The sequence below is a fragment of the Ptiloglossa arizonensis genome, chromosome 8, assembly GCF_051014685.1.
Source record: "Ptiloglossa arizonensis isolate GNS036 chromosome 8, iyPtiAriz1_principal, whole genome shotgun sequence".
Classification (NCBI taxonomy): domain Eukaryota; kingdom Metazoa; phylum Arthropoda; class Insecta; order Hymenoptera; family Colletidae; genus Ptiloglossa; species Ptiloglossa arizonensis.
Genome location: NC_135055.1, coordinates 10485268 through 10503307, shown reverse-complemented (window position 1 = coordinate 10503307; position 18040 = coordinate 10485268). Strand labels below are relative to the sequence as shown.

Here is an 18040-nt window from a genome sequence, read left to right as displayed (position 1 = left end):
TGTGCCCGTAAACATGTATTATGTACACACCACTATACTGCACATTTCACATTAGATCGAAAAGAATTCGAGCTTAATCTTATCGAACTTCTACGTATTGAACGTATTTTATACACTTTCAATGAAGTTTTGTAAATGTTTGTTTTCCAGTTCCTGATACACACCGGTCACACTTATCGATTCTTTTTCTCTCTCGAGATCGTACATCGCATTCGAAAATTAAACGTCAACGAGAAGTATCGAGTGCCAGTAATTTTAAATGCGGTGAATTTTTTGAATATACCACTATCAACATTTTAGTACAACAACTTTTGCTAGATTTTTTCGAAAAATTATTTTCTCATAAAACAAATCATACGAATATGAATTTACAATAATTGCATTTTGTTAGCTTTGCGACACGTTCTACTTTTTTCATCCTCTGTACACTTATATGTACACAAATAATGTAATTACTTCAAAGTACAAATTCAATTTCCGTAAAAAATTCGGTAAAGAGATTAAAATGATTTTATTCGATATTTGAAATTTTATTTTAGTCAACGAAGACTATCGAGATGTTGCGATTAATTGTAAGTATACAAAATTTCAGTAACTATCTCGTATTTGTTAGTAGGAAAAATGCCACCAATAAGAACTTGATTTCTCGGTCATCTATAACGAAGTATTCGAAACACGTAACGGTTAAAAAAATATTGCTTCTTCGAGATTAAGCAAATGTATCATTTGCACTTTTTTAAATAATAGTGCTTTTAGTTTTAATAATAATTCCTCGAATGTCTAAAAGGCATACTCTTTGAAGAGGATGTTGAGAATGAGAACCTACAACGAAATCCAAAACGTTGTATAGCGTTCATAATAAATGTGTAGCTAGAAACATTAATTATGTTTGTATATAATATTTCATTATTTATTAAACTATCAAATATTTGATATACCTCATATATGTTATACCTCATTTATTTAAAACGATAAATCATATTACAGTTATATTTGATAATAACGTAATTTTTTAACGCTGAATCTCACTCTACGCTACAGATAAGATTTTCATAATTTTCCTCCTGTTTTATCTTCTATTATTCTCGTTGCATAAAGAAATACAGCACAAAATAAGTATCTAAATCGAAGAATAACAAATCAGTTAAATCATACTTTATTTCAACGACTACTTACCCAATACCCTCTAATTAGTATCAGGATCGCGAATATCGGTGATTTCAATGCATATTCGTTTTGTAAAAATCGGATAATATTCGTAAAAAGAAACAAACGGCCGAGTTTTGAGTATTTGCGTGATTGATTTCCATGGATGAAATATCGTATGCAGTATGTTCACCTCTAGATGCCGTGTCGTGTTGACGAGGCGCATACGTATAAGATTGTGTTTACATATCTCGCGCGAAGAATCGTCACTGTCGTCGTGCGACTTCGTTCGAACTCGTAAGTTGTTTGTTTCAACGATCTACGTCACTCGTAGTGATGGCTGAGTAGCGTACACTGAGCGACACAAAACTTGTCAGAACTAGACACGCGTCATGAAAACTATCGATTGGTGTTTTCCATCCTCGCAACCAATGATATCGGAGATTCACGTTTTATCAACCAAACATACGTTAGATATAGAAGCATAAGGCTACCGATCGGTAGAGTGATATCGGTGAGCCACGTTCCATCAATCGAAAGGCTCCTTGCCTCTGTAACGCATGTCTAATTCTAACACGTTTCGTGCAGCCCAATATACAAACCACCTGTGTTCGTGCGACGCCAGTAGCGATCGCTACTTTACACGTGATCGTGTGCAATCGAAAGCCACGTTTCGTGGTCTCGAGAATGTTTCTCGCCAGTGGAAACTGCGTTTGAGAGTCTGAACCGCAGTTTCCACTGGTGAGAAACACTCTCGAGAGCAATTCGCAACAGTTTTATTCTCAAGTGGACACGTTGCTTAAACACGGCTTAACGTGACATCATCCAACGTTCGTGCAGCACCTTATGGTAATAGAGTGGGGGAAAGTCCTTAAGCGGTACACTGACGTAACGCATTAACCAAGGAAGTATCTAAGTGGGGAATGGATTCCTTTGAACTGGAAAGGAAACTGATAGAAGAGTTCTCAAGTTGATTCGGTGACAATGAACAGGAGCCAAGGAGAACTATGAAGGCATTTCGTATTAAAAATGTTTTCTGTATGGAATTACAAAAGTGAATATTATTATAATATATAAAATATTAATACGAAATTGAGAAACAATCAAATCGGACGCGATCAACTTCACTGTACTTCAAAGTTATAAAAAAGATAATATTCTTTCGTTATCGAAATATCGTTGAAAATAGTTTGTATATTTTTGTTCAACCTCTCAAGGAGGATTCTCTTGTCTGTACAAGTGGATCGCTTCTTGGTCGAATGTGCAGCCAAAATCCATTTTCAGGCTTCAAGAACGTTCCTCTTTTCCCTAGCTTCATGGGTACCGATGTTTTCGTACAAGTTTGCAGCTCGCAACGGGCAAGAATGTGAAATAGCGCAACTTTGGTTTCAAAAAGCGCGAAACGATTAGCGATACACATTCTCGGTCCCATTCCAAAAGGCATATAGGCACCAGAGCTGACTGTGTTGCTCTGTTTGTCCAAGAATCGATCAGGGTCGAATTTTTCCGGTTGGTTGAAGTATTTGGGATCGCGCTGAATCGCATAAATTGGTAGCCACAAATGAGAACCTTTGTTTACCCTGAAAGGCTTCAATCCTGGTAAGGCTGGTGGCAATTCAAACGGTTTTGCGCACTGTCTATCGGTGATAGGTATAACTGGATACATTCTTAACGTCTCGTTGACAACAGCGTCAAGGTACTTCATCTCATTGATAGCCTCGTAAGTAACCTCGCCATTGGTATCCTTGAGAACTTGATCGATTTTACGCTGCAATCTCTTCTGAATCTCAGGATTCACCGCTAACTCGTGAGCAGCGAAACACAACAAACTCGAAGTGGTCTCGAAACCACCGAAGAAGAAAACGAATGCTTGAGCAGTCATGTCTAGAATTGTCAATTCCTTGCCTGGACCTAACTTTCCTCTAGTTTCCATCATCAATTGAATCAGATCTGGTCTGCTGACACCTGTTTTGTCCCGAACCGCGATGTTTACTGACACAACATTCTCAAAGAACTCGACTACCTTTTTCCTTACTAATCTTATACCGAGACTTTTGGATAACTTCGGGAAGATCATTAGCATAATGAATTTGAAAATTGCAATATTGTGAATGTCCAGAGCCTCCCTGCCGTAGGTGTAGAATTTGTTATCACGATCGGCAATGGAATCTACATTAATACCGAAGGCGCAGCTCGCGAATATGTCATTGGTGTATCTTGTAAAAATATCCTTCATCTCGATGAATCTTTGTTCCGTTGGAAGCGCCGCTAAATGTTCCCCAACGTTCACAGCGCACTCAGACATTAACGTAAACATCGCCTTTATCTTGTTGGACGTGAACGCTGGACTCAACAGTGCTCGAACTTCCTTCCATCTATCTCCTTGGAGCAGTAGCAAATTCTTACTGAAGAAATCATCGGGCTCTGCGTCTTCTCCGAAGCCCCGGTGATCCGGAAAGTGGTTGAAGTTCTTGACCGCCACGGATTTGATAAGTTCTGGATCGCGAAGCATTATAACAGGTGCCATTCGATGATAGAATCCTACGTATTTTGCTTCAGGGTCCATATCGTAGATATCACGAACCATTTCTGCGAATGGCTTCAGATGAAGCATCGCTAGCCAAGTGCTACCAAGCAGAGGAATCGATTGTTTGAAGGGTAGTCCGTGTTTCTTAAAGAGATTCTGCTCTATGGTCAGATAATAATATAATCCCAATATTGTGATCGCAATTGCTAATATTATTGTCAGATCCATGATGGAATTTCTTTAAATGAATTTCTACTCGATATTTGTGGGCTGAATTTGCAGAGAATGCTCTATTTTGGTGTATATAATACTTTACTCTTCTGTTTCCTTATTTGGAAACCGGTATTGCGCTACTAGTACTGCAATATTCTTCTTTAACTTTAGACACTATTCGAGTTATCGAGGAAACAAGTTGGTACATTCCCAGATCACGCGAGCTCGCTTGCTATCGAGCAACTGATTTAACGCGGTACAAAGTCCTTTATTTTAATACCAGTTTATCAGAACGATTTCATATGTTTTTAATGTGAAATCATTTTTACACATTTTGCATGGTATAATGCAAATGAAAATTTGCACTGTAACGTCCATTGTTCATATTCGACTATTTTTGATCGTTTGAAAAATATTACTATTTTAATCGCTTTGTGAATTATATCTAATATTATTATATCAAATTGATTATATTTCTTTATTATAAACTTAGTTTTAAAATGATGTTTTTATTGCTATAATCACTATCTTTTCAATTCTTAATATTTCTAATACTTTTCGTACTTTTATTACTTTATTCTTTGTGCCTCATAGTATTTGAAAGTTTTGCTTGTTTTAATTTCTCCGTTTACCGATGCAATGTACTACATCAAAATGTTCTTTTTAACGCTACTCAGAAAATCCACTAAATCTTATTGTTGTTTTTCGATCTAAAATTTGTTTATGAAACGCTCTAATTATGTTTTATTCATTTCAAAATGTGTTGGACTGTGTGTGTATCTTTTAACATGATTGCATCTAAACGGCTGATAGATTTCAATGAAACATTATATTTAAGTTTCTGATTAAATTCTCAACATGGTTCTGTGGATAATAATAGAGATTTTTTGAAGTTATTTTTGTTTTTTAGATATGTATTCATTTTTTGTACAAATCTTTTTAAATGTTTTAAGTAAATCGTAAAGAGAATTAAATTTTACATAAAAATATTAAATAATTCATTGTATCCATTGCATACTTAAACTATATTTTTTCCGTTTAAATCAAGCACGTACAAGCAACGTAGAAACAATAGCCACCTCTACGAAAAGTTTTATGAAAACAGTACTTTTTTAAAATAATAATTTTTTTTCAATTAAAACAGTATTAAAGTGATATATCAAAATGTATTGTAACGTGGAATGTGTTTGGTTTTGTTAATTAATTTTGTTCAAAGAATACTTTCATTCGATTAAATGCGTGCTTTATACACGTGTAATACTCATTTTCTTTTACAAGATTGAAACTGTTTTTTAATGCTTGGATTATCTTACATTATTTACAATTCTCGATTATATCGATGAAACTGAATTATTGTAATGTATTGATATATTAACCAAATTAATTATAGCGATTCGACATTTTCCATCTTTTTTAAAATACGTTTACGAATGAAACAAATTGGAACGGTTGTAAATAAGCACATCTGTTGACAACTTGTAAAATGAAATTTCCTGATGTAACGTTGCAAGGAATTATGGAATTAAGATCCAACCGGCACAGTTTCAAACTTATTTTACGTGTAATAGAATTTACATTAATTTCAGGGTAAGCCCGTATACAAATTCAGATTTCCACGGATTATGGCCCACGCAGTTTGCCGCACAATTTATTTAAATGAAACAAAACCGTACGAACGTAAGACACAGTGTGTCTAATTAAATATTTGCATAAAATTGCTACACGTCATATACCGAAACTAAAATCACTGTACCAATTAATTTCTATTGCTGTTGCAATATCGGACAAAAATAAATACAGGATATTTTTATTAATAAATATGATAAATGTTGGAACGAAAATTTAAGCTTTTTTAAATTTTAATTACATTAATAGCCAATTGTGTACTATTTTCACAACAATAATATATAATTAGATAAATGTAATTGTAAACGGTCATAAGTTTTAATTACGATAAATATTACGCTTTAACAATTTAAAAATGCGCAGAAAAAATGCGCGTTATTATACATTTAACTATTAATACTTTTTCAATGTATGAAAATATTCATACACTTTAAATACATTACTAGAAATATATTATAGAAAATCTGAGATCATAGAAAAATAAATACTATGCTATTTAATTTTTTCTTTTACCGTATTTTCACATCTTCGATGAAACAGGAAAAACCTTGCATAAAAATATTGACCACGTAATCTTCCAGTAGTCGTTAGATATATAGTGATGCAATTAGACGTGCAAATAATAATAGGTATCTACTTACGTTGTTGCTTGAACTTAGTAAATATTTTGCTTAGATAGGCACAAAAACAATCTATGCATTAAATATTTTTTTAGCAAAGAATACAGTAATAACGATAAAGCACAATGTTCAAAGAATAAATAAACTGAAACCATTTATGAAAAATACATAACCAACAACTCTATCATACATAAATTAAAAGACAATAATAAACTTGAAGATAATATTTGTGTCTTTTCCTAAGTAGGACAATTTAAAACTAAGTTTACGAAACTCGTCTCTTCTTCACAATTGTCAGTATATTTTACTTGAGTATTTTATACATAAAAATTTACACATATGCGATATATAATATTATAAATAAAAATACTAGCTTTGTTACTTCAATCGAGCAAATAAAAGTAAAACTAAACAATTACAGTCGAAACTTGATTAATTAAATTTTAATTCATAACCTATAACTTCTTCAATTTTCAATGTGTTTCGTCAGAAAAAAGAAGAGAAGATGTTTTTAGTTTGCAAATAGAATAGATCGATATAATCAACATTTATTTCGAAACTAAGGCTCACGTTATTAGATGAATCTTCAATATTTCCATTTTATTCAAAATCGAACTCACCTTCGACAATTTAATTGCTCCACAATTGTGGAGCACGCAAATGCTCAACCATCGGACAAACACAACTCTCTCGTTCGAAATATAATATTATAACACTGAGAAGTTCGAAGTAAGGGTGCTGTAGGATCCGTAAACAGAATATTCTAAACGCAATGCATAATCTCAACTAGTTTGATTTAGGCACGTATTCGAAGGTGTGGACATGTACTGTTTTCGAACGACACAAACGAGCCGGCTGAACACGGGATAATGTTGCACGTAGTCAGATTACGAAGTTGCCTTGACAGTCCGTATGGAATACGTGGATGATAATACGAAATCCTCGCCTTTGATGTGTTTCGACGTCTCCTGGCCGCGTGCAATCACAAAATTGCATCAAGTCCCTTGTTTTTACCGATTGCTGTTTCTCAAAATATAATCCAGCTCCATCGAGCAATTCAGTTCCTGTCGAAACAAAATAAATAGTTGCCTATTGCGAAAATCACATGGTTGATTATATCGGCCAACTTAATTTATCGATTATAAATTTATTACACGGTAAACAAGTTCTGACACGAATCTGATTTAATGTTCTTCGGTACATCTTGAATGTAATAACCGTTGCAAGTAATTTTAAAAACGATCGAAGTAAGTTGTTACCGTGTAATAAAAAACTTAGCTCCGATAACGTCATAAAAAACATTGTAACGTTTGAAAAACTTTTGGGTATATAGATCTAAAAAGCCACATGGTTCTTACGACATGAAAATCTCTTACAACTCGCGCCACACAAACAAAGAATTTTTCTCGTGACTAATATTCACATTCTCTTCGGAATAAGAAACCAAACAGATAGGATCTCATAAATTCTACGTATTAAAAACGCTAAGTTATCGAAGTATGGTAGTACTTGACGTCAGACCTTGAACCTACATTGAATTCAGTTTACAGAAGGTAAAGGTGTAATACCTATCAAATTCGATTCAAAATTTTGTGACCTAATTTCAATACCACATGATCCGTTACCATAGATGTCGTTCGTCGTGTTTTAAGTTTATCGACAGTCGAAGGTGAAGGTGTAATACCTGTCGAATTATTATCGTGCATACCTGTCAAATTATTAGAACGGTGTTACAGTCCATGAAACCAACAGGTAGAACAATCTGAAACTCTATCGACGAAAAACCATGACATTGTCGTTTCTCAGAAACCTAATGTGCATCCCGTTGCAGAGAAACAAGGTACCAGTCTGAAAGTTCGCATCAGGGAAGAAAACGGAAGAGAGAGAGAGAGAGAGAGAGAGAGAGAGAGAGAGAGAGAAAGAGAGGAGGGAGAGAAAAGCGGAGAACAGGGAAAGCGAGAGAGGGCTGGCGGAACAAAATTCATTTGGCCAAATTAAACAGAGTTTAGCAATTTGCGCTTAATCCATTTGTCAAGGATCCGGCGTCCGTCAGTCCGTCCGTCTGCTTCAACCCTCTCTTTGCAGCCGGGCTCTTAACACAACTGCCACTATGCACCCTTTCCTTGCTGGCCCTTCCACGTTTCACCTTACCGCTATCGATACTAATCCTCTCGTCTGCATCGTTTTCCACCGCCACTTTGAAACAATGTTTTCCGAATTTTTCGAATCTACGAGTAATTAAATAAACCCAGCTTCGTATCGATCGAAATAATGTATCATGATCTCCTATCGGTGACAATATCTCCGCAACTGTGTCAGATCGAAGAACACTGGTTTCAACAAAAGCTGCTAAGAGGATCACGACACCACTCAAACGAGTCTTTTCTAAATTTAACGATGCTCGAGTATTCCTTCCTTTAAATAGAATTAAAATTTTTGTACATTTTTCGCAAATCTTTTTTCATTATCGCACAAAGAAGAATACAGTTCAGAAAGAGACATAGGATACAAGAAGATGTTTCGAGTCGTATATGTAAATTGGAAGAACGTAGACGTTGAAAGCTTCAAGGATTTCTTGCGATTGGAGAGTCTCAAGAACGTAAACGATTTATGACAGCTACGCTTGCAACTTGGCATGTTTTCAACAAAACGGAGATTCTTCCACACCGAGTACATTTCCTTCAAATTCTTGAAACTATCCATGGTTGAAACGATCCATGATCCGGTCCAAGTACACGTTCAATTATCCAACAATCTCGGTCTTTCATATCCAGGAGACGTTCTCGACGTTTGTTCAAATTATAGCATAAGAAATAAAAATATTCGATGGTTCGATGCATTTATTTTAGGGAATTTCTAACGACAGTAACGTTATTTCAAAATTGTCGAGCACTACTCACTGGAAACGTCTTAAAGAAACACTAAGTCTAAAGGCAAGCCATCAGTGATGCTCGTGACAGTCAACGTGTTAATTTTCGTAACAATAGAAGCCTTCGTAGGTGTGTTCGAAGAAGTTTGCCACTGTATGACAGCTTTATCGTACTGATTACTTTAGAAATATTGCTCTCTAGTTTCTGCAATATCATTATTCAGGTGGGAACAGTTATGTAATCCTATGTAAACAGAAATTTCGTTTAAAATTCATTGGAGAGAAGAGGTAGAATAGCAATAGGAAAATTTTGAAAGCTGCTTAAGCGAATGTTTTATTTTCCTTATCACGAGGTAGCATTCCAATGTAGGTAAGTCGTTTTGAAAGGGTGCATCGAAAATACGATGTAAAATATGCGTATACATATAGTACTTTTGATTTCGAATAATAGAAACGTTGAAGTAGAAGAATTTTTTCCGAAAAATTGATCGAAAATGTGTAAACGTAATAATAATATTGATATCTCTGAAAAAAAGTAGGAATTCATAAGAATCGTATTTTTCCATAAGTAAGAATACTCGACTGAAACAATTCCAAAAGTATACTACAATTTAATTCAGGAGTATTCTTGTATCGTGCAACAGTTTAGTAGATGTGCAAAGCTGCAGTTATATTTTTAATTGTGGTTTGCAAAGAATATATCACTGTTGTCCAAATATTACAACGCAAGACATTGTGCGATACAAATAAGATCTAGCGTCATCTGATCTAAAATTTGTTTACATTTTTCGCAAATCTTGAACTACCTAAGTACTGAAAATGTACGAAGAATATATGATTGTATTTAAAATGTTTTTACGTAACCCTATATACATTGTAAACATATTACAATTGAATCGGTTGTAAAAGATGAAATTTATAGCGATAAAAAATTAAGCACCGACTGAACTGATTCGAAGGTGCACCAACGGAACACGTCAACCTAATTCCTCGAGTGTCTGAACCGCAATAAATCTACAGCCAGGACGCACGTAAAGATATATCGTCTTTACTTTCTTTTCTATCTACGGAAAACAGTTTTTCATTTCCTTGAAAATTAAGTTCCCGATCCCTCAGGTGTTTTGGCTAATTCGTGTACACCTTCGCAAACTATTTTCGTAAAACTATTTACATTTACATTGAATTGTACAACTGGCGAGCAAAAAATTTACTTTGAATTACAATTTCTCATAAACTAGATGGAATTAGTTCAAAACAAAGTGTAAGAATTGATTTGGTATTCTTGTTTTCTCATCTTTCTTGTTTTTATACCTAATGTCGTACCTGTCGTGTAAATGTGCACTATTCTAATAAGAAAAATAAGACGACCCATTTGATTCGATTGAATAAACACAGCGTAACGCAAATAAACAATTTCTAATAATAAATGTTTTTTTCAGAATCAAATTTTCCTTTATTCGATACAACTCATAGGTACTGTCGATACAATAATTTTTTTTATTATTCGAAAGCTATTGCAAATATTTGAAACATTTAACATATATTTGGGTTTCCCTTTCTTCATCTTGGCGAACAAAATTTCTATCATATCGCATCGCTCTGGATACGTATTTCGTAATAACAATGGTCAGCAAGACTAATATTGGTTAGAAGTATTCCTGCACAAAACCTTGCAGTTTTAAATTATTTCGAATCCCATGATCGTGACTCAGTAACAACCCTGAAAGTATCTGATCTACGAAAGCTTATATTTTAATCGATTTCCCAGAATGCATCTCGACTTTTCGTTCGAAAATTTGATGTCAACGGTTTCGTCGAGCGACGCGAGGCTTTCAAGTCCCTCGTGCAAAATCGACGTAAAACACGTTCTAAAATTCACAGGGTATCAAAATACTCGTGCAATTCGCAAAGGAATAAGAAAGAGCGGACGAAAACCGAGAGGTTGCCGGTCCCTGTTCGTTCCATAAAACACATTTCAGCCTTTTCCACTCGTACATCCACGAATCGAGTCTTTTAGCTACTGGTTTACATCGCACGAGCCGGTTGCTATCTTATTATCACGGAATTGTTTCCAACCCTCTCGTTTTCCTCTTTATTTCATCCCCCGTCTCTTTTCCTCCCATTGTCGCTGAATCCTGGCCACCGTTCTCCGTCCTCCTCGCCCTCTCTGTTTAGAAGGATGCTGGAAGCAAGCAGCAGCGAAGCCAACTTAAGTGTATTGGCAGTTGTGTCCACCTTTTATTTTCATCCAATCGGGTGAGGACCTTTAGCATCACTCCGTTGGAAACCATAGAGTGCTACGAACCGGATGCTCCTGGTTTCGGGAACTCCAGAGACTGCTGGAGCCGAACTCTTCAATGCATGGATCTCGCTCATTTTAAAGCAGCACTTGTGTTTCGAGTTTCTTGAGAATTCTCAACGCTATCGGTGTTTCAAGAGAAAGAGAGAGAGAGAGAGAGAGAGAGAGAGAGAGAGAGAGAGAGAGAGGCTGCTAGAAATCTTTGTGTAACTGTTTATCGTTTCATTTTTTGTTTTTTATTCTTAGTCTTTATTGAGTACATTCGAAACGATCTGTTAAACTTCTTAATACGCTGCTTGAAACAGTTAGTAAGTTTGCAAGAGTATATCGGAGATAAAATAAGGCAACTACCGAACGTATGGTTTGTCGAAAGATAATTTTATTCGGAGAGACGATCCTTTGATTATTTTGAGCAGTATTTATCTAAATATTCGAAACTGTTGATAATTTATTTCTTCTTTTATCTTGCACTATGCAATGAAAGTAGTTGTTGCACACTTACCGGAAAATTGTTCAGACAGTAGTGTTTCTTTACAGTTTCTATTTTTACCAGTGTGTTTGATGTTATAATTTATATTGTTTTAATCGTATTTAGTTTGTAAATAAACCGTAAAATCTTAATGAGATATTAGAGAAGAGCTGCTTAACGTTTTAATCATTTATATTATAAATCTGGTCCCGTGAAAGCAAATATTTAAATAATTGACTCTTCATCGTTTTTCATTCAATTCGTTGTTGTATACATTATTTACCGATAAAATGCAATACCATGTATTTGAAATTGTTATTCAAATATAGTTGCCAATTATTTATTTTTATTTTGTTCTTCATTTACTATATTGCTTTCTATCGAGTGCCTATACAGATTCCAAAACATTGTTCTCTGATCATTTTCTACGCAACATCTAACACGTTTCTTGATTTTTACATATTTTGCATACAAATTACGAAAAATGTATTTATTCTTAAAGTTTTCCTGCAGGTCTACTTCGTTTGGTCGTTTAATATGCACCAAAGTTACACGAATAAGGTAAAACGAAATACAAACCCTAGTAAAAAGTTTTCAACTGCACACAAAAGTGTAGCAATAGCTAAGAAGAAATGCCTACCAAGAATACTAAGCTACATGTATACACCCAGGGGCAATAGTACAGTTGAACCAACTTCGTTGAAATAGTGGACTGGCAGAACAGCGGAAGTGCTTACACATTTTCGATATTAGTTTACAATGTGCGAAAAGAATAACTGAACGTAACTTCTTAGTCAATTTAAGTTCTTCCTAATATCGTAACTTTCTACCTACCAATTCTGTATTCCATTTTATATTTGATAAAGTACTATGAGATAAAAAGGCAGTGTTTACAACACCATGACGAGAGATTATATCTACTTAAATGAAACATGTTTACGAAGACGTAAATACTGTCCGCGAGCTATAAATATGAATTTGTCGAGGGCGAGATGAAAAATGTTCATTTACATGCGGCTCTCATTGAAAATTTAAATCCGTCTTTTTTTATTTCGGAACTTCCTTCGCCGAATCTTGTTAAGTTATCGACCAAATAACTAATATTTTGTTATACAGATTTTAAGTTGCGTTTATTCTTTTTATGTCCAGATATTTTGGAATTTTTATAACCGTATTGATTCAATTAAATTCGAATTTGTGTATTTAATACTATGTAACTATACTAACTTACCAACTAATATTACTAATTATCTGACTCTTTATAATATATGAAAAATCGACATACTGCTCTCATTGACACTATGCAAGTCCACCGTTGGTTTAAACCGATTGGGTTGAAAATGATCGAGGAATTCGCGCGATCATAAATTCAGGATTCTATTTCTAAACGGCGCAGTCGTTTGAATCAGAACTTCTCTACCTTGCTGCCGTTTCCTCTCTCGTCATTACCTATATCCGGTCGATATTGGAAAGGACGAGGCTGACTTCCACTGTAACGACAGAATTTTTAACGACGTTAAATCGAAAAATTTTCCCTTCAAATTTTTATCATCTTTTTTTAGTTCCTTAAAACTCGCAACAATAGCTCGTGAAATTTATCATACATTTGCAACCTGAATTATATACAACCGTACTTTGTACTCACTTTAACACTTATGGTATAATAATGGTATATTTAGATATAGAATATAATTAAGTTTAACAGACGCAACTTGACTCTTCTAAATATCACGTATTAATTTCGTAACCGATTATAAAGCAACAATTCGAAGCATTAATACGCGGAACAATTTCGTTAATTCGTCTTATTGCAATACTACTTTGCAACGTTACTTTCTTCATTTCACATAATAATATAGTTCATTCTTATTTCAATATACAAATCAAGACTAAAACTAACAAACCTATCCTTGTAAACATAAATTCGTGAACCATTTGCATCCAAGACGAAGCCGCTATTAATTGAACTAATAATTCACACCGAACTGTACAAACTTCTTTCCAAGAATAGTGTCAAATATTTAATTCGCGTTATTTCCTCCATCTGGATTTGACACGAGACACGTTTCTCGTATTTACGAGGATGCAACCGACTTCGAATCGTCGATTGCGAATCGTTGGAGAAAAAAAAAGGGGCGCGCGTTCCTCGAAAGCGTGTCGGTTACCGAAATCACCGATGTGGCCCGTGAAAACGCAACACGATCGATCGCGAAAGCGACGTTTCGCGTTTTTCCAGTTGATCGGGCCCAACCGAGAACGGTTCTTCGGTTACAAAACGCGATGCCAGCGACGCGGAAGCGTCCAGTTACATCAAAATACGCTCGATTACAGGACGACCGGTTGCGATTCACGGGCGACGCAAACTGATAATAGAACGTCATACAAGCTGAATGAATTTCGGGCAAAGTCACGAGGATAATAGGCCGCGGGAGGGTACACGGGTCCCGAGGACCCGGGTGTCGTTTTACAGACGCGGATGCTCGGCCGCGAATTGTACCCCGTCCAATCACGAAAAACATATTCGGCCGCTGTGAAACGCGCGTGTCCTCTTTCGACTAATTCCGAGTATCGATGGGAACGAGAGCAACGCCACTGACAACAAAGTGGAGTATTTGTAGAGGCGGGATCGAATTCAATAGCCTCTCGCGAGGATCGATAAATTCAACAAGTAGCGCGGGAATGTTAAGCGGACGTGCTGGTTGATTAAACGATCTTGACTGTAATATTGGGTTACAACATCGATTCTGTACACCGGAGTACGCGAAACGGGTGTCGTACGCTTTTTAATTGAAAATTCAATTATATACAGTTAGTTCTAGAAAGTATTTTCACGCTGTATTGTAAGGAAATTCTTCTCGCTCGATAGTCTTTTGGCGGCGCTATGAAGATGTTTTGAGGAAGGAAGACGGAATTATAAGGAAGTGGGGATAAGCGTTTCATCCCGGGCCTGCTAGTGGAATCGTCAGTAAGGCATCCTAGCAGGCCCTGCTTTATACGCCGGGACATTGGAAGATCGGTAAGAGGTCGTATATATAGCGATCGGAGCAGGTACGGGAACTTGCGGGAAACGGTTGGTGGTGAGTTTCCCTCTGGTGGCAAGCGTGGGTAGTGCCGCCACAGTCTGATTTCAATGAAGGTTTGTGTTATGCACGTGGAGCATAACAGTGGATGTGATAGATTGTTCGATAAAATTTATCCAGCAAGCTAGTACTAAGTTTTATCAAAGGACTAAACTTATCGAACGACCTAATATTGAGAAATTTTGTTTGTCCACGGGAGATTTCTTTAAGAAGGTTTTAATGTTTAACTAGACTAACCGTCTAGTCACGACGGTTTTAATTTTGTTAATGCAACTTTTCTTGGGATTTGTTCGCGACAGATTGATAGAGAACTGAGAACTGAACATTTTTCATATGGAAAGTTTCGCTCTATTTCACGCTATTACGAAGTTGTAGTTGAAAAATCGAAGAGAAAGTTTTCAGACGATTGAAGAGCTTGCAACCACTCTCTTTTTGTTTGTAACTTCGTGATCGTGCGAGATACGGCAAAAATTCTCTTACAAAAAATGTTCAGTTTTTGGTGCAGTATTCGCGAAACACGTTCGTCGAATTAAATCGTCTTTACGCTTCTCTTAGTCTTGACCTAGTCCAACGACTCGGTCGTTGATCCATTATATTCTCGCTCTCGCTTGTGTTCTGAACCAAATCGAATCGTTATTGTGTAACGAATAAACAGAATAGCATTTACTTTCTCTCTTCGTATAATGAAGAAAAAGCTTCACAACGACCAATATACAAGTTTGCGACCGTATGAAGAGGTGCGAGTAGCTAACAAGGGAAGTCCAAGCGGTCTGAACAGTGTCGAGGGCGGTTAGATTTCATTTATCCGGGGCAAAATTATTTTTAACATCGCTTGCGCAATAATCCTTTTTCGAGGTGTCTCATTGGGACTCTGTACCCTCTCTCTCTCACACACACACATAGTGTTGCGCACAGATCTCGAGCCAGTGACTGTAGCGCCAACAACGATTACGTTTAACGAGCGAGAAAAGAGTACGATTGTATCGTTGCTGGTGCCTTCGAGACAGGAACTTACGGTGAAATAACAAGGCGAATTCCACTCGTCGATACCGGGTCAATAAAACCGAGCTTCGCTAAAACACGCGGAAAGATTTTCAGCTCGTAAAAACGACGTATCGGGGGGCTGGCGGTCGTTGGCAATAAAATTCACCTCGTCCACCATAATACGGTATATCCACGTCGTATCCGGGTATTTCCGTGCTTTACTGTCCATTTGCGCGCGGATATACTTAAATCGCCAACGCGCGGATCCCGAGCGCCGAAGGGAACCCGCGATCGAGAACATGTTCGTGCCGCTACGAAAATATGCAGATACGTGTACACGCAGACGAGTATCCCTTTCACAGGGCCACGACCCGGTACAACCATATTCCATTAGTTTTATGCGTGGCCTGTACGCGTTCGTGCGTTCCCACCGTAAAAGAAGTGTCAAGATTGAAACCGTCGCTCGGTAATTGCGTTCAAGGTCTGAGATCGCGCTTAATTATTTCCCGATATATCGATTGTTTACGTATACCCTTGCCTTCGAGCGTGTCGCGTTCCGTGTGATACTTACTTTTCGTTCAATCGTTGAAATCGATGCGAGATCAACCTTAGATCGTGTCGTACCGTGAGAATACGATGCAGCTTCGCGACAGTACTTACAGACGCGGTTTAAAGCTTTTTTTTTTACGGCTCTCGGTATTCGATGTTACGCGTTCGAGTACCGAGTATCGACTTCTAACAACTCGACAACAAATACATAGGTATTGTATAATTTGCACCATCAGCGTGACCGAGTTAGGATTTAGCTACGAGGGAGTTCTGTATTGAATGCAGATTGCAGTTTTCGAAGATACTAGTATAGACGAAAATTGTCGCAGGATAAGTATTGACGAAAATTAACGACACAAATTATCGATTCTGTCGGATAAGAACGAAAGGAAAATTGATTTATTTTTTTTTTAATTTATAGAAGACAATGAGATGAAAATTGTACAATTTTCATTACTTAAAATCAGTTTAAGATGAACAATTTCATTTCAATCTTGAGACTTTCTTTTCGCTACTAGGAAAATATATTTTATCTTATCTTAGTTGTTAATTACGATTGAATTTTATTGAGATTGAACGAGACTCTAATTATCCTTGTTTGTAATTATAGGAGGAAAACGAATTAGCCCGATACGAATATTCAAAGGACAACTGTCATACGCAGTGAGTCAGACAAATGAATATTAACTCGCACAGAACTGGAAGTTTAATCAAATACCTCATCCTTGAGTATAAAAATCGAATCGTTGTTGGAATTGTTAAAATTTAAATTGTTCAAAGGAAAATTCTCCATGAAAATGCAGCTACGATTGAAATTTTCTAACAGCTTCAACCGCATCGAGAATAATGACAAATTTCTACCAACAGGTTTTAGTTAAGCTTTATCTTCGGTATCAAGAAACAAATTCTCTATAGTGATCAACAGAAGTAAGAAGAAAAAGAAGAAGAAGAAGAAGAAGAAGAAGAAGAAGAAAAAGAAGAAGAAGAAGAAAGGAAATTACGATAGGTACATAGGCCAGGTTGGCGACGCGTATTCTTGGGTAATTAACACATATTTGCGCTGTTATTGCTTGAGAATACACGTAATTTGTCTGGTCGTTCACCACGGAGACCATATAGTCGTTGGTCATCCGCCTTTCCATGCTGGACAGTGTTCTACCTTGTGTTTCCTAAATCTTAAAATATAAAGATACCGAATTTCAAACTTAAACTAGTTTTAAGAAACGATACAATTAATTATAATTTCTTTAATCTAGAGCTTACCACTAAAGAATGTAATGTACTCTGAAAAATATAAATGTAAAATAAATAAATACAACCATTATTTTTAGATTGCATCGAAACTGTACCAAATAATTTCCAATGTGTCATTCACTGTTTATAAACTGTATTTTAATATTATAGTTCTTTCGATCGATCCTATGTATACAGTATCGTTACGCCTGGTAAACGTAAGTGAAGGAAAATGTATGTTATAAACGATTGTTTCGTCAAAAAAAAATATACAAAACGAAATAAAAACTGAATTGCCCTTTTGATGTTGCTCCTTTCAAATTCCCTTTCTTCCTTTACAAACTTTCCCGGTGCATCGCTTAAATTATTATACTATTAATAGTAGTCATAATAATAGTAATCGTACGTATTTACTCAGTTACAGA

At 36.1% G+C, this 18040-nt stretch overlaps 1 protein-coding gene and 1 pseudogene across 1 annotated transcript in view; one reads left to right on the top strand and one right to left on the bottom strand.

Annotated features, from left to right (window-relative positions):
• LOC143149887 (1-phosphatidylinositol 4,5-bisphosphate phosphodiesterase epsilon-1) overlaps positions 1 to 17299 on the top strand; it is a 577853-nt gene extending 560554 nt beyond the window's left edge. Inside the window, exons 22-23 of the transcript XR_012992898.1 lie at positions 16993 to 17045; positions 17250 to 17299. The gene's annotated coding sequence lies outside the window, so the exon portion shown is untranslated. The remainder of the gene's footprint in view (positions 1 to 16992; positions 17046 to 17249) is intronic.
• Positions 126 to 4112, bottom strand: LOC143149890 (cytochrome P450 9e2 pseudogene; annotated as a pseudogene).
• Positions 17300 to 18040: the final 741 nt, after the last annotated feature.